Raw genomic sequence first — 24,310 nt, forward strand, 5'->3', positions numbered from 1 at the left:
AAACATTTTTTTAAAAAAAATAGCAAAATGGTCATTAAAGATAAAACCAACAAAACAACTGACAAGAGACCTTTGAATGGGCCATCTCACCTCTCAACCTACAAAACCTGGAAGTCCATGCTCATATTTACATTGTTTTTTTAAAAAAAAAAATTAAAAAGTTTTATTTCAGTGATCAATACATCCTGGACAGTGGTGGGATTCAAATAATTTAACAACCGGTTCTCTGCCCTAATGACCAGCTGGGTAGGCGTGGCTCAGTGGTCATGTGACCGTGTGGGTGTGGCCAACTCAACATCACTCACGTCAATGGGCGCTTTACCTTAGCTGTTACAATGTAATAAGGGTTAACCACAGAGGCAGTTTCTGTAAGCAGGGCAATAAAGATTAGGCTAGAAACAACACCAGAATGTTTCCTTCCTGTCTTCCTTACAGGATTAGCCCTGTAAAGTGGAAAAAAACAAAATAAGGCAACAACTGGTTCTCCGAACTGCTTAGAAAGTTAACAACCGGTTCTCCCGAATAGGTGCGAACTGGCTGAATCCCACCCCTGATCCTGGATGAGCCCTGATACAACATGAAGACCTTCATATGAATTAAGAGTGTTCTTGTCAAAAATGGCCTTTTTCAACTGAAAACTCCTATTCCAATTGTGTAACTGTTTATTTATTCACGATTAGTAGTATCAATAAATTAAGCAATAAGAGAAACAAAGGAAATATAAATATTATTTTAAGAACCCTTGCCCTTCCTCCCCTGAAAGATGGCTGCAACTGCAAAGGGATGACTTCAAGACAACTTTCAAACTAGGGCACAGGATGGAAACTATATTGATCATTCTTATCAATGACATATTGAAGATGGGTAGCACAACTATATCTGTCTTGTTGGATCTCTTGGTGACTTTTGAATCTATTAGCTTTATTATCCTTCTGGACTGTGAAAATTGGGTGGGGTGAGGGTTGAGGGACCACTTTATGGTGAGTCCATTACTTCTTGAGTTGATAGTTTCAGTCTCTATGTAATGGGGAAGAGAGGATAAAACTTGCTGGCCAGGAATGCACAAACCATGACACAGGGGCTCAATATGACCACCATCCAAAATTATCCATCTCTGGTCCCAAAAACAAATATATTCACCCAACTATGAGTGAACTGAAGATAATCCTTACCACCTCCACAAGCTGCCATTTGGTGATGACTTCACCAGTCGCCTCATCATGAGCAACAAGCCCCACACCTGGGACTGGTAAGAATGAGCTATCAGATGGAGAAAAAGTGGCAGGGGCCTCTGGCCCCCATACAGAAGAAAGTTGCTAGCTCCTGCTTTGGGCATCGGGCCCTCCAAGGGTCAACCCTCTCCACCATTTTATTTAGATGAAGTTGTTTAAAGTTATTGATTGGTTTGAAATAAAGTATCATTAATATGCCAATGATACTTAGTTGTACATCTCTACCTCAGAAGCTGAAGAAGCTTCTTGGATGAGAAGTGAAACATCTTCAAAGAAAAACAAGAAAATCCATTTTCCTCTTGAAAAAGCACTTTTGCTTTTTCAGAATGACTATCTCAGAATGAATGGGAGGTACAGAAGAACTCTGGATTCAACGTCTGGAAACTGTCAATATCTGGGTTAGAAGAAACAGTTGGAGATGAAATAAAGATGCTCAGAAAGGAACCTACTAAGTGACCTAAGCAGGAACCCCAATGTGTCCCTACAATCCAACTTCAGATTCTGGTGCTCACTTTCTGAGTCACCATTCAAATCTTGGGGAATCATTACACTCTCTCCTCCCCCACAGACTTTGCAGCTGTGCTGATGAAGATCCAAAGCTTGGAAGAGAACATCTTTGTCCTCCATTGTTATATATGTCCATAAACCCACAAGCATTCACTCATTTTCCCTATCACCATTATCTTTTCCCATCTCTTCCTTCCTATCAAATTTAATTACCATTGTGTGCCTTCCTGCTCTGTATTTTCCAAATGAAAATTGTTGGAGGCATCTGAACTAATGCAGTCTCATTGTTCTCCAGCTCCAATAATTGCTGAAATGCATGCCAATAGATGAACTCTGATGCTTTCTCCATTGTCAATCAACTACCGGTACATAGCAAAAAAGAAAGGTCAAAACTACAGAGACTTAGTAAAGGGTTCACAGGTTACAGGGAAGTCAGCCAAGGACTATATGTGGCATGTGACCTACAATTTGCAGTTATACAGTCTGCCCATATGCCTGGAAATAAAGCCACTGATGTCAATAAAATTTACTTCTGAATATGCTGCATCGTGCTGCTAGTAACTAAGCAGCATGACAAATTCAAGCAAGGTTCATCCAGTGTACTAAACCAAGAACAATGAATCCCTAATTGTCAGTTTGGAGAAGAGATTTTTGTGTCATTGATAAAAGATTACTTTCTATTCTGTTTAGGAAAAAAAAAGTCCTATTGAAAGAGTTTATGTAGATTTTACATTTTGAAGATACTTAATATACCAGCCACATTCACTTCTTTTTATCACTACAGTATATCTCTTGTTTCTATCTCCCCATCATGGCCACCAATAAATTGTATTTGAAACTGTCAATATTCACTCTCTGGCAGACAATAAGATGAAACTCAGATACAAAATTATCACATTTCCACGATTTAGAACATTTTACCCCATTGTGCTATATGCACATATAAATATTCTACAATATTTATTCAGACAAGCTTGAATTCCATCATACACACACAAAAAATGGAATTATATGATCCACTTGGGGGCATCATTTAGGAGTCCCAGTGAAATGAATGGTGATTATATTAAAGGAAAGCTGCCTGGCTGGGCACCAGTTTAATTCCTCTTCTGAATCTGTGTTGGAGCAGCTGCAGGCTGATTATTTCTGTGGCTGGGGTGGGAGGAACGAAATCAGCTGTAACATTTTGGGCATCTGTTGCTGCAAAATGCCATAAATCTAATCTGATACGAACACCTGGTAAACAAGATCCTGAAAGTAATAATAGCAATTGCATTAGATGTCATAAAAGGTATATACAAAATGGTCAGAATGGATTACACACCAAGTTCAGGTTTTGAAGCTTTGCAGTAAGTGATATGAAATGAAAGGTTCAGAATCACAGTTCAGACTCTGCAGTACACATGTTTTGTTGTGATGGTGTCAAGTCACAACAGCCTCACAGTAAATGTCTCTGAAATGGAATGAAAGCTATTAAAATAAAAATTGGGTGTCAAGTATTCCAAGATAAATGGTAAAGCAAAACCAAAAACATAGGTAATAAACAAATTTTTTGTAAGTCACCCAAAGTCTTTGGGAGTGGGCACCATACAAATTTTCTTAAATAAACAGGAATAAAAACTGTTACCATATGTATGATATTAGTATTCTAAATACAATGAGTTTATCATAACAGAGTAAGTAAGGAATCTCTAGTTAAAACTACAGTGAAACAAGATTTCAGAATTTGCAATCTATAAGAACTATTCTTCCAGTTACATTTTATTGGCTGGTATTGCTTTACAGGCAGGTTTTTTTGCTACTTCACATAAATAGCAGGGAATTTTTTTAGTAATTTCACAAATATGACTCAGTGCAACATTGATTTTCTGCAGTTTGATTTGGTGAGTCATAAAATGAGTGTATTTAAGGGTATCCTCTGTTACAATTTGCTCACTCACAACATGTCACACTGTCATAATCTAGAACCTACAATTTGTTCCTGAATTTAGATTTGTTTAGGGGGGAAAAAAGATTTCTCTAGGTCTTCTGGAGAATAGCACAGTATACAGTTCCTAATGAGGAAAGTGTTTATTCAATTGAATATACTTCTTTCTTTGGCTAAAAGCTCATTTCAATCCTAAAGCAAACATAAAAAAGCCTGCTTCCTTTGAAATGTAATTAAATAACATCGTAAGCATGATAATTTGCAGACGTCTAGTGGCTTGGTCTCTTGACTTCAAACTCATTTTCTACTTCCCATCAATTTTGTTTGCTGTGCTTTTAAGAGCATTTCTGTCTTTCCCTATGCGCTTATTGGATTGTGCTTGGGTTGTTTCCTTTTTATATGCAGCTAATTGCAAGATTTGGTAAGGAGGTGTTAGATGATTTTTTTTTTATCTCATTTATCCATGTGAAGAAACGTCTGAACTGCAAGAACATTGGTGACCTATACCATAGCTGACTCTAGTACGTACTCATGGCAGACAATTTCCCTCTCCTAGCAGGTAGATGTTTTTGGAACAGAGTAATAATGGCATTCTTATTAACATCTACAGCAGGAAATAGCCAGTTATCATCAGTTGAATATTGGTCATTCTCATGAAAATGCAGGCTAGTGTTGAATAATAGATAAACAACCCTGCAACATGACCAAATCATCTTCAAACAGAACATCAGTGCTATAATTTTCTTTATTTATTTTTTTCATTTTACATAAGATATATGTTTAATATAATTTAATACAAATTAAGCCTGGAATGTTTAATTTTAATGCAATCCTTTAAGTGCATTTAGTGCAATTTAGTTGCAGCATTTAATAGTTCTGTTTCTCACACAAAGATAAGTGTATGAACCAAAATAGGACTGAAATTGGGAGAGAAATATTTGCTTTTATTTCTACACACTGAACACTGCCCCCAGTTCAAGGAAAACCTAATTTCTACCACAAGATTTAATATTTCACACAGTTGTTCATATAATTTTGAAAAGATTCATTTGTGGTGTGTGTAGAATTGAAGTAAACAGAGAAACAAGAGGTCTTGCTAGGGAACAACAAGAAAATGATTTGTGAGGCTGACAGTTAAAGTAATTTCATTTCTGCAGTATTTGTTTGTTTGCTTGTTCCATTGTATCTATTCAGAAAAATTTAAATAATTTACAACATGAACCTTGCTTAATGCATACTTATTAATTTTCCTGACATGATTGTAAGACTTCTCTTATGAGATTGCTTCTAGCTATACATTAAAGTTCATCTAAGGAATTTCAGGCCAAAAAAGTCATCATAGCAAGATGATATACATTTTGTTTTCTGGTTAAATGACAATCAGAATAGAATTATAATAATGATGTTTTGTAAAGGACAGAAATGAGGCACTAAAGATTAAGAGAATGCACGCTGCAATACAAATAAGTATTCATGAGGAAGTTACTTTCTAGAAAAAATGCAAATGGAAACCAAGTAGTTTTAACAAAGAAAGTACCTGTACTATCCTTGAAAGTACTATCCTTGAAATAAACGTAAGCCAGCATTAAAAACCATTTCTCACAAATGGCTACAATTTGTATGATACTGAAGTTTATTATATATTTGTTGATTTAGAGAAAGGTTACTATAAAATGAATTATGGGATCTTTAGCATGGTTATGGAGCTGAGGTGTGGTACAGTTAAGAGCATGGGTAGAAGAGGTCATGGAATTTTGGAAGAAAAGAAGGCAGGAATGTACATGGAATGCCTACCACTGAGGAGAAAGAAGACAAGAATCTGGGATGTCACTTTGATGCAAGACAAGATACAACAGACACTTCTGGTAGGAATATCTGGTGGGAGTATTGTACATAAATGATGCATTTTGTTGATTGAGAAAGCAATGATTCTCACATAATATAGGTAGCTTGTATGAAACAATATGGATATGAACACTGAGGTATCAAAGAGCAAGATATTTTATTCCAAAGGGAAAATGAAGAGCATGATTGCAAGTTATGCATAAATGACAAAAAGAAAGTGGATGATTTGTGTACTTTAGTAGAAAAGTTATTGAAGATAGGGAAACATAAAATAAGAACACAGCTGAGAGTGAATTGGCAATGATTGATTGTGAATTGTATAACACTGGTAATGGCTGAGTGGGGAGCATATACAAGTAGCACACTCTGATAAGAAATGTTCAAATCAGTCTGTTGGGCTTTTTGCAAGGAGAAGCTACATCCCCCCCCCAATAGTCTTCTCTTGGGACCCTTAACTTCTGCCTTGAGGTCATTTTCAATTAGCAATAATTGCACCTTAGATAAATCTTGTTGGCTACCATGCTAAACTGGTGGGCGTCTTTCCTCACATCGTTACTAACATTTATCAGTTAAACTGGTAATATTCCAAAAGACTTGAGGCTTAGAATAGCCATATCTATTTATTTAAAAGAAGAAGAAGACCACAACAACAACCTTGGTTAATTATAGTTTTATTAGCCTTCTGAGTATGCTTAGGAAATAATATACTAGACACTTACATCACAAACTACAAGACTGGATAGAATCAGAAGTCTAATTGGGAATGTGTAGGCAGTATTTATAAAAGTGAGGTCAACAATGGATCATAATTTCATCCTTCGTCAACACTCAGAAATGTAAACCTCCCTGCATGTGGCTTGTTTAAATGTTAAAGCTGTCTTGATTTAAAATCTAGAGCAGACCTTTGGAGGAAAAATGTAATGATACATCTATTGATAGGCTCCTCCCTTTTCTGCTGCAGAATTTATATTCAGACACTTTTCTAAGACTTCGATTAAAACATGTCAAGGCAAAATCTTGGGCACAAATTCTATATAGCACGAAAGTGGGAATTTATGCCAACATAAATGAATGGGAGCTGGTGCAGATGAAATTCTTGATAGCCATCTTTGCTTCCCTAATGGGACAGCCAGTGCCCATCTTAGACTGGAGATAGGAATACCTAAAATTCAGCTTGGAGTTTGACGGTTAATCCTCAAAAGTACAATTTTTTCATAAGACCTGCCACCTTCAATTGTTGCTTGAACAGGAAATTGGTGAGAGAGCAGAAGGTTGCATAGAAGATTTTTTGGGGCACCATTTTTAATGCCGTAGGAATATGTTCCAACTAAGAAAATGCTAATCCAAGGAATAAAAGATATGAAGCATCAAGTTAAGTAAATAGATTACAAACTTTGGGTTGTTAATGTCCATGAGAATCATCAAATTATTTATATACTATCACTTTTCCCAAGCTGAGAAGAATACTTTTTTAAGTTAGAGAAAATGTTAGGATATTGAATTTAGTAGCTGGAACAGTAAAGTGTACAAAAGGCTAGCACAAAAAAATTGTAGTTGATTAGTTAGAGAGTGCTGACTCATGCATGATGCAATCTACACTATGATTGGTTGCTGTAGGTATAAAAGGGGTGTTTCCCTTTTCCCCCTCCTTTTTCTTCTCTGTGTTCTGTATAGTGTTCAATTTACCGCATGGTGTTATTGTGTTCCTGACTATCTTTTTGTGTGTTCTTTTTTTAATGGATGATGACAATAAAGACTATAAGTTTGTGTTTGTGTCTCCGACTTCATCTGGACAGCTGCTGCGCAATTCCATGACAGAAAGCATAATTCCTTCTATCTTACTGCAATACAGATATGCTAATGTCCCATTAATTGAACATACCTGCCCATGTATGCTAATGAGAAACTATTACAGTGTATATTTTACAGGATCATTTGGACCAATCTCCTGGTGCCCCTATTGCACAAAGTAGCTAGAAGATTGGTCAAGCACTTCAAAAGAAAGCTGTGTAATTCCTTTTAGAAGAGTTGAAGCCTCCTAGCACTTGCTTAGTAACTTCAGCAAGTTTTATGTTGCTGCAATGGAAATAATGCAAAAGTTGGTACAGGGATGATTTTATTGCCTTTTTGTCCAGTTCCACAATGTTGCAATTTTATAAATTATAGATGAACTATTAAAATACTTTCTAGTTTTAGGAAGTATTTTGAAATGGCTGTTGTTTTATTATTCTAGTTATAGATTTAAGTTATAGGTTTAAAGTTTAAGATCGTTTTAAAGTGTCACATTTTTGAGAATTACTATAATCTCTGCTATTTCTCTTTTTTCCTTGAAAGGATCTTGCACCTGAATTGTTGCTTTGTATTTTCTATTTGCCTGTCTCACTTTCATTTTGTGCTGTTCCTTGACTGAATACAGATGACCTGAAATGCTGAGGTTCTGCTAGATCTGTGATGGTGAGCCTATGGCAGGCACATGAGCTGTTGCCGCAGGTCAGCTCTGCCACACATGCATGCACGCCTCCCACAGGCCAGCTAGTTTTCGGGTCCCTGCTGCGCATGCCACGCATGACGGGGTGCATGTAGGAGATGTGTGTGCATGCGTGGGGGTGGGGTGTGTGCCAAGGGCACACAAGCATGTGGGGAGGGCACAAAGGGGGTGTGCATGCGTGGGGGTGGGGTATGTGTGGGTCACACATATGCATTCACGGGGTGAACCACATGCGGGTGAGTCACATGCACATGTGCGAGGGTGGTAGCGCGGAGGGGTTGCATGCACATTGCATTATGGGTGAGTGTGCATGCGTCTGCGTTTTTGCTTACGCATGTGCTTTCAGCACAGTGCCGAAAAGGTTAGCCATCACTGTGCTAGATGGAGTGCTTAGAAAACATGGCAAGTGCCACATGTGTTACAATTGGTCCATGGAAATAATGGCAGGAAATAAGATGAGGAATATGGCCTATCATTAGAAAATAAATACATTGCATCAGAGGACTATCTTGGAGATGTATATTCACTAAAGAAAGCTTCTGGAAGATGTTTCATAATGTGAAAATACAATTTTATTTTAACAGATTTTATAACAAGAAGCAAGACTCATATAGGTAAACTAAGCTTGATCCACTTTGTAGTCAGAATAAGAAGTCAGTCTACATAGAGAACAATCAGTTTATTGAAATGGAATTACTTTTGCAGGAGCAACACTCTAATATTATTTCTATGTATATCAACAAAAATCCTTTAACTCTTGCTATCATAAATTGGGAAAATTAAGAGAAAAGCGTGGACATACAAAATATTTCCTGCATGAAATTACACGCTGAAGCAAATAAATAAGTAAATAAAAATAGTTACCACTTCCAATGCAATTAAAAAGAAGAGAACAGAACACAATAACAGAGTTGGAAGGGACCTTGGAGGTCTTCTAGTCCAATCCCCTGCTCAGGCAGGCGACTCTGTACCATTTCAGACAAAGGATTGTCCAATTTCTTCTTAAAAAACTTCCAGTGTTGGAGAATTCCTGAGGTCCTGAGAGGTTCTGAGGTTTTGATATTTTGACAAGCTATAGTTAGTAAGAATTTACAAACAATTGAATGCTATTTTTTAAAACAATCAACATGCCTATTCTTTGCTTATATGCTGTCTGTTCTCAACAGACAGCATATAATTTGTAGAAAATAGATTATATTTTACATTGTGCCATCTGAACTATGGAAATACCTATCGTGTGTATGTGTGTGTGTGTGTATGTTTATATCTATATCTACAAACAATGCAAAATAGGAAAAAAATAGGAAGTCTTAAACAATTTACAATTGGCTAAGAGCATGAAAAGCCACTAATTTGCAGAAGAAATTACTGAGAACATATCAGTCCATTACTATTGACCTACATATGCTTACAATCATGTAAAAAGGGATGGCTATTAATATAAGGCAAATGCATCTGCAGGCATATCACATCCTTTAGTAAATCTTTTTAAGTAAATCAATGCAGGTATAAGCCTCATTAATGGACAAAGACATTAAACTTTTCTGAGGAAATGAAACTCAGAGGCATAAACTCTCCCTGGGCAATGACCAGAAAAATAAAGCCAACTTCATTTTACCGAAAATGATGCTAAAAATAAATTGCAAATATACTCAAGAAGAGATGAAAAACAAATGAGACAGGAAAGTAATTGCATCAGTGCATTTAATCCTCTGTTTGGGTCATCAAAGCAAAAGTAAAGAAATGCCTGACTAATCTAAAGATTATAGGCTATGGTCTATAGTGGGTATTTTCCTCTCTCCCCATCAGTCTCATCAAAAATTCCTTCTTCAAATGTGTTATTTAAATTCCAAGAGAAGATCCTATTGGTGCCAAGGGATTGGAAGACTTTTAAAAAAAAAAAAACAAACAAACATGAGTTTAACTCAGTAATGCTTCCACAGTTTTGAGAAGCAAACATCTCAGAACCTCAACCAATGATTATTAGGGATGATTCTAATTTTTTTTTTAAAAAAAGAGGGGATTAGGTTTAATTCAGCCAAATTTTACTTATTCTTTATTCTGAAGCAAGAATGTTAAGAGGAAGTGCCATTGAAAGAAAATTGTATATCCTCATACTTTGAGCTAGGAAATGATTGGATTAGATGATTTTGTTATTTTTGAAGATGGTCTGCTCATCCTCATTTTCTACTAATCATTCTACACCCCCCCCCAAAAAAAGCTGTTTTATAGTAGTACATACTAAACTAAAAACTCTGAGTAGCTGTAAAAAACAGTTCTGCAACAAAGCCAGGTCCCTGATTAAAAAGAAAAGCATAAATATCGATTCAATGCATGGATCTCTCGTTCTAGTGTCAACCGTCTTGAAATTCCTAAATGTGTCTAAACTCAATTTTGAGAGCATGTTGTGGATCTGTCACAAATAGGCAACTAAGGCAACTATGAGATTTTCTACTTCAAGGAAGATCAATTAACTAGAAGGTAAATGGATGGGAATGTTCCCCGCTACTCTTCCTGAACCTCTACCATTCCTTAGCTGCCTTCTGTCTTTTTTTGAGGTTCAAGTAGCTCCATTTTCAAAGTATATAGCTATAGAAGCATTTCTCAACTCTGGTGGCTTTGAAGATATGTGGACCTCAACTCCCAGAATTCCCCAGGTAGCATGCTGAGCTATAGTGTCAGCCCTACTAGTAGACCAGATCAAGAAATCAATTCCACTGAAAAGCTAAAGCTACTTTTGTTAAGATTGACTGAGGTAACAGAAACTTGCAAGTCTTCTCCCCCATTCTCTGCTTTGGTAATGGTCTATTCCAGTGATGGCTAACCTTTTTGCCATCGCGTGCCAGGAGAGGGGGCAGGGGGGGTCACACGCACACTTGCCCACACCCATAATTCTATGCGCCCCACCCCCACACATGCACACATGATCCGCCCCGCCCCCCCTGCTCCTGGCACGTGATGGCCTGGTAGGCCCGTTTTTCTCTCTTACCTGGCTCCAGAGCCTCTCTATAAGTCTGGAGAGGGTGAAAACGACCTTCCCCAGCTCCCCGGTGGCTCTCCGGAGCCAGACTCCTAGAGAGGCTCTGGAGGCTGGGCACAGCAAAAAAGTCACTTCCTGTCCAACCGGAATCATTTCTGATCTCCGGAGACCCTCGGGTGGGGAAGGCCATTTTCGCCCTCCCCAGACTCATACAGAGGCTCTGGAACCAGGTGAGAGAGAAAAATGGGCTTTCCCCACCACCCTCCAGGTCCTCCGGAGGCAGGAAACAGCCTGTTTCCCTACTTCTGGTGGGCCCAGAAGGCCCGAAAATCAGCTGGCCGGCACGCACCAGAGCTGAGCTCACATGCCCACTGATATAGCTATGCGTGCCACCTGTTGCACATGTGCCATATGTTCACCAACATGGGTCTATTCTTTCAAAGTTATCTTCCTTTCTCTTTTTTCACAGCCACCTACAGCTTTTATTTTCCAATCATGCCTATGAATCTCAAGGCTTGCTCAATTTTGTTTGAAACAGGTAACACTTCTAATTTTCCCCCTCGTACAGGAACACTTTAAAATTAAAAGAACCAGGTTGAAAAGAAATAAGGAAGGATGCCAAATCAGGTACCTTCAATAACACTCATGCCCATAGGCGGTAAGATAAGCATCAACGTAGTACACAACTGATCTGAAATTTAAATTCCTGATTAGCTATTGACTGCACGTAAAATTATCTCCAAAGCTAACTTGCTCAAGATTCATGTGAGGAAAAAATGGGATAATTTACAACAATATCTGAGCAACTTGGCTTACACTATGTAAATTAAAAAAAAAATAGTCTTTGGTCTAACTATGCAATCTTTCAGTTTCTATAGATAATTCAGAAGATTCCACCTTGTTCTTTTCTGCAGATCATAACCTTATCATCCAAAGATTAGAAGACCAGCATATAAACCTGCCTTGAGTTCCATTCCACCACTAGGCAACCTGGCATGGATGGTACCCCTGAAATTAAACCTTAAAATAAAATACAGTTTTATGGAAAATCAAAGCAAAAATCTTATAAGAAGACTGCCAAATCTTGCAAATCTTGATCTGGGTCCTGTCCATTAAAAAGTATCATCTGATGGTATTTAGAAAGAGAGGCTTTTCAGTCATGTTGCCCACCCTCTGGAAAATCATCCTGTGATGGAATTACAGGTTGAAGAAGAGGGGGCCCATCCAGGAGGAATAAAGGGACATTCCTGTTGGAGTCAGTTTGGGGGAAGAAATGTCTGAAGCTTTTATCTGTAACCCTTAGGTTATAGGAAAGGAAGATAGTCTGGCGAGATTCTTACTATATAGGTGGTCAGCAATAAAGTATCTATTTGGGCCTATTGATTCTGGTTCTGGAATGGTTCTGGTTTCCTGCATCTGACCTATCCCTCCTGAGATTAAACTTGCTCAATCCTTTTGGTCTTTCACAAGGTATTAAGATCTTGGCTTTTCCATCTAGCCTGGGGCCCTGGGACCATGGATGACCTGTTTCATGGTTAATTGAAATGAAATTGAAATTATTAATTCTCTTAGCACCTATTTTATGCTATTTATGTTTTATTGTTTTTAATTTTGGTTGTTTTATTTTCATGGTGTTTTTAATTGTTAGGCACCAATTGTTGGAGTCAAGTATATGAGATAAGCAGCTATATAAATTAAATGAATGTATTAAATGTATTAAATGAATAAATAAATGAACAAATAAATTCTTGTGGACACTGTATGCATACACTGTATGAAATTCAGTGGTATGAATCAGAAACTACCATAATATATTTATAGACCATCAGTCATTAATATGAGACTCCAGATTGGTAACCATTGCTCTAAAATGTTGCACGCTATCCATTGTTATGGAATGGATTTGCCTCCTTCTACTCTTGATGATATTTCCTTCCAATATATTCTATACCTTTCTGTATTTTCCCCCTGATATGAATAAATATGTTTTTCTACTGCATCCTTCCCATTACTTTCAGTAAATTCTTTTAAAGGAGTTTGTTTTCGATAATGCCATTATTCCTTATCTAACTGCAATATTATTCCTGGGCTTTAAATTCAGTAAATATAGCTATTGCAATCCTAGGTCATTTTGTCTATTTAGCTTATTTCTCTTTTAAATGCATTTCAGCTACTTAAAAATAAGAAGACAGAGAAACTGACTGATGTTTCCATCTAAAATCTTAAACTAAAATTTTCTTCTTATACTTTGTTCATGAAATATTGTATCTCACAATGGAGATTTTACATGCTCACCAAGCCATCCCATGCTAACTGCTAACTGAATACTCCATCTCTATGATGGAAGCACATATCTCTGTCTCTATAACCCTACCTGGCATATGGTCTGATTATTTAAGGGATTGCTTGACTCCCAAAGCATCTGCTTGGCTGATTCAATCCTGTAGGGTTGGTACATTCTAGATTCCCTTGATTAAACAATATCATCTATCAGGTCCTCAGAAATCAGAGGTGGGTTTCAGCAGGTTCTGACCAGTTCTGGAGAACCGATAGCGGAAATTTTTAGTAGTTCAGAGAACTGGTAAATACCACCTCTGACTGGCCCTGCCCTCATCTATCCTCTGCCTCCCAAGTCCCAGCTGATCGGGAGAGAATGGAGATTTTACATGCTCACCAAGCCATCCCATGCCTACCAAGTCACGCCCACAGAACCGGTAGTAAAAAATTTTGAAACCCACCACTATCAGAAATACACCAGGTATAAAAAGGTTACCCTGAGGTCTGAATGGCACCCATTCAGTTGTTGTTTAGAAGAGCCATGAAGAACTGGATCTGCATCCAGGCCTTCAGTGAGGGAGAGTGAGGCCCCTTGCTTCATTCCATCTGGTCTATCATGCTTGCCATCTTTTTTTTTAATTGGTTTTATCATAATTTCAATGTTTAATGGCTGTGAGCACCCTAGAATCTTTGAAAGTTGGCAGCATAGAAGTTTAATAAATTGTTGTTATTGTTACTTCTGATTTTCAAACCCAGAGTATCAATCCTTATAAAAATAAAGACTGGAATGCAGTAGTTGTTAAGGTCATGTCAGTGAATATTCTCAGTCATCCAGCTAGAGTTATCTGGAAGTTGAGTCATAGCAACTGTACTTCTTTTCTTTTCTTTTCTTTTCTTTTCTTTTCTTTTCTTTTCTTTTCTTTTCTTTTCTTCTCTTCTCTTCTCTTCTCTTCTCTTCTCTTTTTTCTTTTCTTTCCTTTCCTTTCTTTCTTTTTTTTTTTTTGAAATATTTTCCTGCTTATCTAGGTAGCTTCATTAGTCCCTTACTGTCCCAGACTGAAGAAGCTGCTTAGATAAGCAGCAAAAAGAAAAGAAATCCAGTTGCCATGACTCAGTTTCCAGATAGTTGTTATGGAGCGCTCAAAGCAGTGTGCCTTGGACTCCATGACTGTGCCTGTTCATTAATTAAAAAGTAGAATGTACCCAATTCTAAAGGGATACAAAGAACATTTGCTCCAATCTAGCTAGTCTAGCACAGAAAAATCCGTAGTTTTAAGTGCTAGTTCTATCCACTCTCTTAAATTGAAAAAAACATATGCTAAAGAGATGTTGGAACAATCCTACTGAAGACTGTTTCCAGCTTTCATTTAATGGCCTGCAAATGTTCTTCATAGCAATGTAACAGAACAAGCAGTTTTAGGCCTCACATATGATACATATAATATCAACTAGCAGTAACTATGGCAACAATTCATCTATCTCCTTATTCAAAAGCAAGTGAAAATAGTATATGAACTACTTTCATGTATGATTACACTATGTGCTGAATTTAAATGAGTTTTGGGGGATAATCAAAAGCAAATCTGATCCTTATAACTAGTTTGTATTCCTATGGCAATTATTTCCATACAAGCAACATTTACTAAGATTTGGGCTGTGCAAAATTCAGTCACATTTCTCACCCTCTTACATTTTATTATATTTTCAGACATACTCTTCCTAACACAGCCATAAATTAACTTAGTCTGCTGTGCTTTATCAATCCAACAGACCTGTAGTATATGCATATGGTTCTGCACCTATTTATGTGTGTATGTAGATGCGTATAAATGTTCTTAAAAATCTTAAATATTCAGGGTACTGCATTCTTTTGAGTAGCTAAGTTGTGCTAAATCCACTATTCTGTTTGATCTGCTGATGCAGTTTAAGTTACTTAGCTTAGCAGTGTATAATAGACCTGGTTTATTATTTACTAGCTGGAACTCCGTGCTTCGCTCCGTGCTTCGCTATGATCAAGCTGTGATCGGGCTTGATAAATTGACATTTACAACTTGAAAATTAATGAGTAGTTACACTTGGCCTTCCTCTCCCCTTCTGTCCCTCAGCCTTGCCCCACAGAATCTTCCTCTATCCTATTCCCTTCTGTCCCTCAGCCTTGCCCCACAGAATCCTCCCCTATCCTATCCCCTTCTCTCAGCGTTGCCCCACAGAAATGTCTCCTATCCTATCCCCTTCTCTTCCTCATGATTTCTAGCCCCTTCTCTCCATGAGGCTTGCCCCACAGAAGCCTGTCCTATGCTATCCCATTCTTTCCAGAGTTATTTTCAAGTTGTGAGGGGGAGTATAATGTATAACTAATTACTGGTTACTGGTTCACATCTCTCAAATCCCTTGCTATTGGACCTGAGTCTGAAAGTATCTAAAGTGCCCAAATACCTGTAAAGCATCAGGTTCAGTGGTGGGTTGCTACTGGTTCACCCCGGGTTAGATGAACCGGTAGCAGTGGCAGCGGGAGGCTCCGCCCACCCGCCTGGTCGCAGAAGTGTTGCATGCGGGCCTACAGGCACACGAGCGAACCAGTAGCAAACTAAATTGAAACCCACTGCTGATCAGGTTGTTTACAGATAATGTATGGAATACTTTATAGAATGTATAGCGTGATAAACAAAGAAAATGGTAATTGGATCCTTTCATACAAGTCCCAGCTTTGATTTGGGTTTGGGTTTGAAAAGACCTTCACCCATTGGTTCTCCCCCCAGATCTATGACAAATTCTCAAGTAATCATCTTACTATGATTATATTTATTATATCTTATCAAGGCATATGGATTTAACATGATGCCTTGAATGGTCAAAATTCTGATTTAAGCCCAGGACCATCTCTCAACGATTACAAAATCCATCTCCAGGAGCTTTCAAGGCCTAAAGCCTAACAAGTTTTCCATTAGGCTCTTTGGTATACTTACTTTGGCTTTCAGAAGGTAAAACAAATAGTCTAATGAATGGAAATAAAGATTCTACATCCAGAAGGTTGAAATGTTAATTGACAACTAATTTAATATACTCTCTAATGTGAACTTGATAACAAAGTTGGCCTTTAGGAAACACTTTACAGATGGCAAGGGCTGATGTTGTAATCAATAATTATGTGAATTACTAATGCAGGCAATGAACAGTTTCCTAGCTGTCCAGATGGAGAGGCATTTTGCAGCAATGTATCAGGAAATGAAACAGTTGATCCTGAAAATTCCAGCTGGAACAAAGCTCTAGTCACTCTGATGTAGCTGAATAGTTGGAGGGTCATGCTACTCACTTCCATCTCTCCAAAGACATATGCACCAGTTTAGCTTTCTGAACTGTTATCAGTCTCATTTAAATGCAGTGACTCATGTAATGCGCCCCAGATCAAATCTCCATGTAAGTCTTATATCTTAGCTGGATTCAGAGAGCTGGACTTCATCAAATGAATGAGCTATATGGAAAACAAGATTACTAAGGCGAATGGCCAGAAATAGCCGAAATCAGATAGTAGCCAATTTGGAGACTCCAATTATAAGGAAATGTGTATTTTTATTTCCCCATGTAACATTTTCTGTGTAGTATAGTAGCTTGTAACTGTATCTGGCAGAAATGGATATATGTGGAAAAACTGCTGCTTGCATCCTCTAAGGTATTTTGGATCAAGAGAGGATGATTGGCAGTGATAACCAGGAATGTACAGGGTCTCAGGAACAGTGCTTCACCTCCATATAGTGTTAACAGCTCTTAAAACAAGGGTGATATATAGTGACAGGAAATAAGATGCATGACTGCCCAATATAGCACGAAGCGTGGTTAACCAGTGCAGGAACACAGAGGCATGTTGCTTCAAAGAGCTGTGGACTGTATTTGGGATCCATTTTCTGTCTCAGCAACAAAGCTGGATGGATAGGGATTTAGGTTGGGCCAAGGAGGGGGGGTTCCCCTCGTTGAAATGTGCCCGCCAGGTTTCCAAGCATTCCATCAGCCGAGGTCACAGGGGAGGGGAGGGAGGGGTAGCGGTTATTATTAAAGAAGGTCTGAGACCGAGGGAGGCCACTGTTCCTCAGACAGCCGGCTGTGAATCCCTCCTTGTGAAATGGGGTCATGGGGTTCAGATGGGTTTGCTGATCATGTACCTGGCTCCCTGCCCGAGCTACTCAACGTCATTGCCACGGTGGCGGTTGATACCCCTAGACTTATGGTCATGGGGGATTTCAACCTGCCATCGGTGGGTGAGATGTCTGAGGTAGCTTGGGAGTTCATGGCTTCCATGACAGCTATGGACCTGACCCAGTTAATTCATGGCCCTACCCACACGGGGGGAAACACGCTGGATCTGGTTTTTGTCTCTGGACAGTTGTCGAGTGATCTTGAGATAGGGGATATCCTGACCGAGCCCTTGTCATGGTCAGATCACTCTCTCCTTCATCTCGACCTTCGAACCGCTGCACCCTGCCGCAGAGGCAGAGCCGGTAAGATGGTTCCGCCCCAGGTGCCTGATGGAACCTGACAGGTTCCAGATGGAGCTTGGGCCATTTCCTGAGGCTCTGGCACACGCCTCGACTGGAGACCTAGTGGCTGCCTAGGATAGGGCAGCTGCTGGAGCTCTGGATCAGGTCGTGCCTTTGTGGCCTCTGACCCGGCGCCTATCTCAATTGGCTCCTTGGTTCACCAAGGAGCTGAGGGAGCGGAAGCTCTGGAAAAGACGCCTAGAGAGTAGTTGGAGGGCCAGTCTTTCGGAATCCAACCAGACACTAGTAAGATCCCATATTAGGAATTACCTAGTGCCGATAAAAGCAGCGAAATGTAGTTATTTTGCTGCTCTTATTGCATTATCAGATAACCGCCTGGCCACCCTCTTTAGGGTGACCTGCTCCCTGCTCCACCAGGAAGCGCGGGAGGACCCCTTGGAGGGTAGAGCCGAGGATTTTGCTCAGTATCTGTATGACAAAATCACTCAGATTCGGGAAGATCTGGACTCCGACTGGGTAGTCTCAGGGGGAGGGACTGGGGCAGGTCTTGAGAATATTATCTGGGATGAGTTTGATCCTGTGACCCCTGAGGACATGGACAGGATTCTGGGCAGACTGAACGCGACCACTTGTTTATTGGACCCGTGTCCTTCCTGGTTAGTGCTGGCTTCCCGGGAAGTGGCATGAGGCTGGCTCCAGGGGATTATAAATGCTTTGTTTATAAGGGTGAGGGTGACTTTCCCACTGCCTTGAAAGAGGTGGTGGTGAGGCCTCTCCTCAAAAAGCCTTCCCTGGACCTGGCAATGTTGGTAAACTATCGTCCGGTCTCCAACCTTTACTTTGTGGCGAAGGTTGTTGAGACCGTGGTTGCGCAACAGTTCCCCCAGCACCTGGATGAAATGACGTATCTGGATCCGTTCCAGTTGGGCTTCAGGCCCGGGCACAGCACGGAAACGGCATTGGTTGTGTTGGTAGATGATCTCTGGAGGGCTCGGGACAGGGGGTGCTCCTCTGTCCTGGTCCTGTTAGATCTCTCAGCAGCTTTTGATACCATCGACCATGGTATCATGCTGCACCGGTTGGAAGAGTTAGGGGTGGGAGGCACTGTGTTGCAGTGGTTCTCCTCCTTTCTCTCTGACCGGTCACAGTCTGTGTTGACAGGGGGGCAGAGGTTGACCCCGAGGCCCCTCATATGTGGGGTGCCACAAGGGTCGGTCCTCTTGCCCCTCCTGTTCAACATTTATGTGAAGCCACTGGGCAAGATCATCTGTGGTTTTGGGGTGAAGTACCACCAGTACGCTGATGAAACCCAGCTGTACATCTCCACCCCAGACCACCGCAACGATGCCCTTGAAGTGATGTCCCGGTGCCTGGAGGCCGTGTGGATCTGGATGGGGAGGAATAAGCTCAGGCTCAACCCATCCAAGACTGAGTGGCTGTGGTTTCCGACGTCCCGATATAGTCAGTTGGTGCCATCACTGACTATTGGGGGCAAATCACTGGCGCACAACTTGGGCATTCTCCTGGATTCACAGTTGTCTTTAGAAGAGCACTTGATGGCCGTGACCTGGAGGATTTTTCATCAGCTTCACCTGATCCGCCAGTTGCGTCCCTTTCTGGATCGGGACTTCTTATGCACGGTCACTCATGCCCTCGTCACCTCCCGCCTGGACTATTGTAACACTCTCTACATGGGGCTCCCCTTGAGGAGCATCCGAAGGCTCCAACTGGCGCAGAGTGCGGCCGTGCAGATGGTAATGGGAGCAACATGGCGTTCCCATGTAACACCCCTCCTGCGCGAGCTGCACTGGCTCCCGGTGGTCTTCCGAGTGCGCTTCAAGGTTCTGGTCACCACCTTTAAAGCGCTCCATGGCTTAGGACCTGGGTACTTGCGGGACCGCCTACTACCCCCAATAGCCTCCCACCGGCCAGTACGGTCTCATAGAGAGAGGCTCCTCCGGGTGCCATCGGCCAAACAATGTCGACTGGCGGCCCCCAGGGGGAGTGCCTTCTCTGTGGGGGCACCTATTATCTGGAATGAGCTCCCCCCGGAGATACAGAGGATCCCGGATCTGCGCACCTTCCGCCATGCTCTTAAGACCTTTTTATTCCATCAGGCGAGCCTGGCCTAACTTTCTCCCTCTTTTTAAATAATTTTTAATATTTTTAACATTTTTAATATTCAAAGTTTAATTCTTTTAAATTGATTGGGGTTTTTAATCTGTCTGGGCCAAACTATTTAATTTGATTTTATTTCTGCTTTTTAAATTCTGTATGTATGTATTTTATTGTTGGCTGTTCACCGCCCTGAGTCCTTCGGGAATAGGGCGGTATATAAATCAAATAAAAGTAAAGTAAAAGTAAAAGTAGTGTACCATGAGAACTTAGAATAAATGAAAGTCCAGGTGAGGTGCCCATTGGAACATCCAACAATTTTCTGGAGTCCCACCCACAGCCTTGGGGGAGAAGGAGTGAGTTCTTTTTTCCTATAGGAATACAGCCTGCAGAACCATGATAACTGGGAAAATTGGCTTGATGGCATCTTCAAGCTCTGCATTGCCGGTCATAATGAAGGAAGGAAAAAGGGAAGAATGACATGCTAAAGAGCTTTCATGCAAGAATTAGGGCAGAAGCATTGTGGTTCAGAAACTGTGATAAGGAAACTCCAGCCTTTATTCATTAAAGTAGAGTTTCTTGGACATTTTGAATTTCTTCCCCCCCCCCCCCCGGTTTTCAGCAATCAAGGCTGAACTGCGGTTTATGAGATAAACTATTAGCAGATACCTCTCCCATCTGTTAGCAGTTTAGGTCTAATGTCCTTCCTGTTGCTTCCACAAATTCTCCTCCCAATCTCTCTCACAAATCTAAAGGACTGCAACCAAAGAGCCAATTCTCATTTAAAAAGTTATCTGCAGCTTTTGCACTGAAATGCCAAAGCAATGAGGAAAGCTTATCCAGAGGGAAAAACCTCTATGGTACGGGAATGGGACAACTTGCCACAGCCAACTTGCTGTGGCCAACTCATCATAGCCAATTCACTGCAGCCAACTCATCATGGCCAACTCGCTGCAGCCAACTCATCATGGCCAACTTTCTGCAGAACAACTCATCATGGCCAATTCACTGCAGGCAACTCATCATGGCCAACTCACTGCAGGCAACTCATCATGGCCAACTCGCTGCAGCCAACTCATCATGGCCAACTCGCTGCAGCCAACTCATCATGGCCAACTCACTGCAGCCAACTCACCATGGCCAACTCTCTGCAGCCAACTCATCATGGCCAACTCACTGCAGCCAACTCACTGCAGCCAACTCATCATGGCCAACTCACTGCAGCCAACTCATCATGGCCAATTCACTGCAGCCAACTCATCATGGCCAACTCACTGCAGCCAACTCACTGCAGCCAACTCATCATGGCCAACTCGCTGCAGCCAACTCATCATGGCCAACTCGCTGCAGCCAACTCATCATGGCCAACTCATTGCAGCCAACTCATCATGGCCAACTCACTGCAGCCAACTCATCATGGCCAACTCACTGTGCCAAGTTATCATGGCCAACTCACTGCAGCCAACTCACTGCAGCCAACTCATCATGGCCAACTCACTGCAGCCAACTCATCATGGCCAACTCACTGCAGCCAACTCATCATGGCCAACTCGCTGCAGGACAACTCACCATGGCCAACTTACCATGGGACAACTTGCTGTGGGACAATTTAACAATTTAATTGTTTAAAATAAATAAAAAAATATTTTAATTTTTGCCATTCACATGTCATTTTGTTCCTCCTGTTCATCTTTCTTTAATGATTCTATTCCACCATTTCTTTGGTATTAGTGTAACTCTTGTCTGGCAGTGAACTATCCTGTGGCAAGATGGCCATGGCAAGTTGTCCTACAGTGAGTTGGCCATGGCAAGTTGGCTGTGGTGAGTTAGCCATGGTGAGTTGGCTGTGGCAAGTTGGCCATGGCAAATTGTCATAGACCTCTACAGTACAGTTCCCAACTGATGTGAACATTTAGCAGCCCAATGCCCTTCTGTGGGTTTGACTACACAGTTTTGAGAGGAGAGTTTCATTTGAAGTATATGTCCAGCATTTTACCGAGGGCTATTGGGATATCAACACAACACATGGATAGAGATGAAATTCCACTGGCTACATATTTAAAATTCAACCTTCCCACCCTATCACTTAACCTAGGTTAAGTGTACCTTTGCTGTAGGGACACGGTGGCTCAGTGGCTAAGATGCTGAGCTTGTTGATCGAAAGGTTGGCAGTTCAGCAGCTCAAATCCCTAGTGCCATGTAATGGGGTGAGCTCCCATTATTTGTCCCAGTTTCTGCCATAGCAGTTCGAAAGCACGTAAAAAATGCAAGTAGAAAAATAGGGACTACCTTTGGTTGGAAGGTAACAGTGTTCTGTGTGCCTCTGGCATTTAGTCATGCTGGTCACATGCTGGAGACGTCTTTGGACAGCACTGGCTCTTTGGCCTTGAAATGGAGATGAGCACTGCTCCCTAGAGTCTGCACATATGTGCTAGTCATAATGACTAGCACATATGTGCGAGGGGAACCTTTACCTTTACCTTGCTGTAGGGAAAGGGAGGAATTATTTTTCCAGGTGGCAAGATAGAAAAATTTTCATGGGGACTAGATTTTTGGGGTGCCAGAAGAAGAAGCACCCAAAATACCTATTATCTCTATTATCTCTGTCACTTATGGATAGCAGGACAAGATAACAGGAGAAAAGCATGAGGGAATGGCATCCCACAGGATAAAGAAGCTGATAGCACAAGATTTGTTTCTCATCCCTTCTTCCTTCCTTGAGGAAAATGGGGATGTGTGGTGTCTTGAAAGCTGGCAGCCTTGTATCCTGCATCCTTTTATTCTCTAGCCAATATTCTTGGCAAGAAAAGTGGAAGGGATGAGTTTTTGGCACAGAGGGAGAACCCTGCTTTTCCAGCTGCCAAAAGGGAAATGGTCCTGGAAGTCAGTTATCAGGGGTCAGGCCATAGGTCAATTAAGTGCACAAAGTATATAGAGATTATATAGTGTATAAATGGTAATGAATATAAAAGCATGCATCGTGCTAGAAGAAAACTGCTTAGAAGCATCATACTCTTAGAAAAATATGTTCAAAAATGTAGACATTAGGCAAAATGTGGAACCAAACAAAACTTGCAATTAGAAAAAAAATGAAAACCTGAACAAAATCAGACAGGGAGATTAACATACTCTGGTTTGCCAATTGAGGAATTGAAACACCCATTGATCTCAGTAGTAGGAGCAAAGTCAGATAACTGTGGACAGAACTATTCAAGAACTACCTATGTTTTGAGTAAATAAATAACTACAACTTGGATTACTTGGGTGGGAATATTAGCAAATATTTTTGCTGATGGACTATTGGGCCATAACACCATAATGAAACTCTGTTTCAAATATTTGCCATGGTTTAAAAACAGGACAAGCTGTGTACATGGAGAGTACAAATACTGCTAGCTTGAATTTTGATAAACTGAAATCTTTGTGGTGTAACACTTTAAAAAGAGCCAAAGATATATATATTTTTGACAACAGTCTGAGGTATTCTCTGGTTTTGCTTTTGTTCAAGCCATTTAATAATCTATGTTTGGTGTTTGGAAATCCCTCACCAGGTGAAGTTCTTGCACAAAGATACTGATGTACAGTACATCTTGTGCCAGCAGTTATTGCTAATAGAACACTTCATTTATTTAATGATCTGATTTTCACACTCTTTGTCTTCTTTAGAAATAAAAGTGATAGGAATGCATTCTTTGGGTGCTTTTAGACAAGATTTTTATTGTGCTATTACCTATCATGTTCACAGACTTGTAAGAGAGATCAGGATCTACATATTACTGAGTTCCCTTGCTAATCCTACAATCTTTTCCTGCTGTTTCTTCTGTTTGTTTTTCTCATCACAAAAGATCCATTAAGGAAACATTAATTTGATTCTAAGTACCAGGAGCTGTTTCCACTGGGAGCACCCTCTAAGGCTTCAGAAAAAAAAAAGTTAAAAACTGAAATGAAAATATCTGATTAGATTACTTAGACCCTTATGGGGGTGGGAACCACACATTCTAAGCAAGGATAAGAGCAAATGTCTTTTGGTTTAGTTGAGGCAGATACTTCCAACAATCTTTCTAAGGATAAAAATGGCTGTTTATCAATAACCAATCAAAGCAGGGGTGAAATGCTACCGGTTCAGACCGATTCGGCTGAACTGGTAGGGATGGCAGCGGGTAGTTTGGAGAACCGGTAGCGACAGCAGCGCAAGGCTCCGCCCATCTGCCCAGTCATAGTTACTTCCTTGTTTTAATCAGAAAGTAATCTGTTTTTTACCCTCTGTACATGCACTTCCAAACTGGTAGGGAAGGTAAGTAGATTTCATCCCTGAATCAAAGCCAAAGCCTTTAATTAATATTTTAATAAGGAAGCAATTTTAAATTAACATTTTCATAATATCATAAATACATCAGTTTACTAGAAAAAAAATAATCATCTCAGCCATCAACCAAACAGCAAATA

General features: G+C 40.4%; 1 protein-coding gene across 3 annotated transcripts in view; it reads right to left on the minus strand.

Moving 5' to 3' along the window:
- GRM7 (glutamate metabotropic receptor 7) overlaps nt 1-24,310 on the minus strand; it is a 496,237-nt gene that overhangs the window by 1,669 nt on the left and 470,258 nt on the right. The gene's annotated exons all lie outside the window — the stretch shown is intronic.

The sequence above is a fragment of the Pantherophis guttatus genome, chromosome 2 (genome assembly GCF_059756535.1).
Source record: "Pantherophis guttatus breed Tessera chromosome 2, ASM5975653v1, whole genome shotgun sequence".
Taxonomy (NCBI): Eukaryota; Metazoa; Chordata; class Lepidosauria; order Squamata; family Colubridae; genus Pantherophis; species Pantherophis guttatus.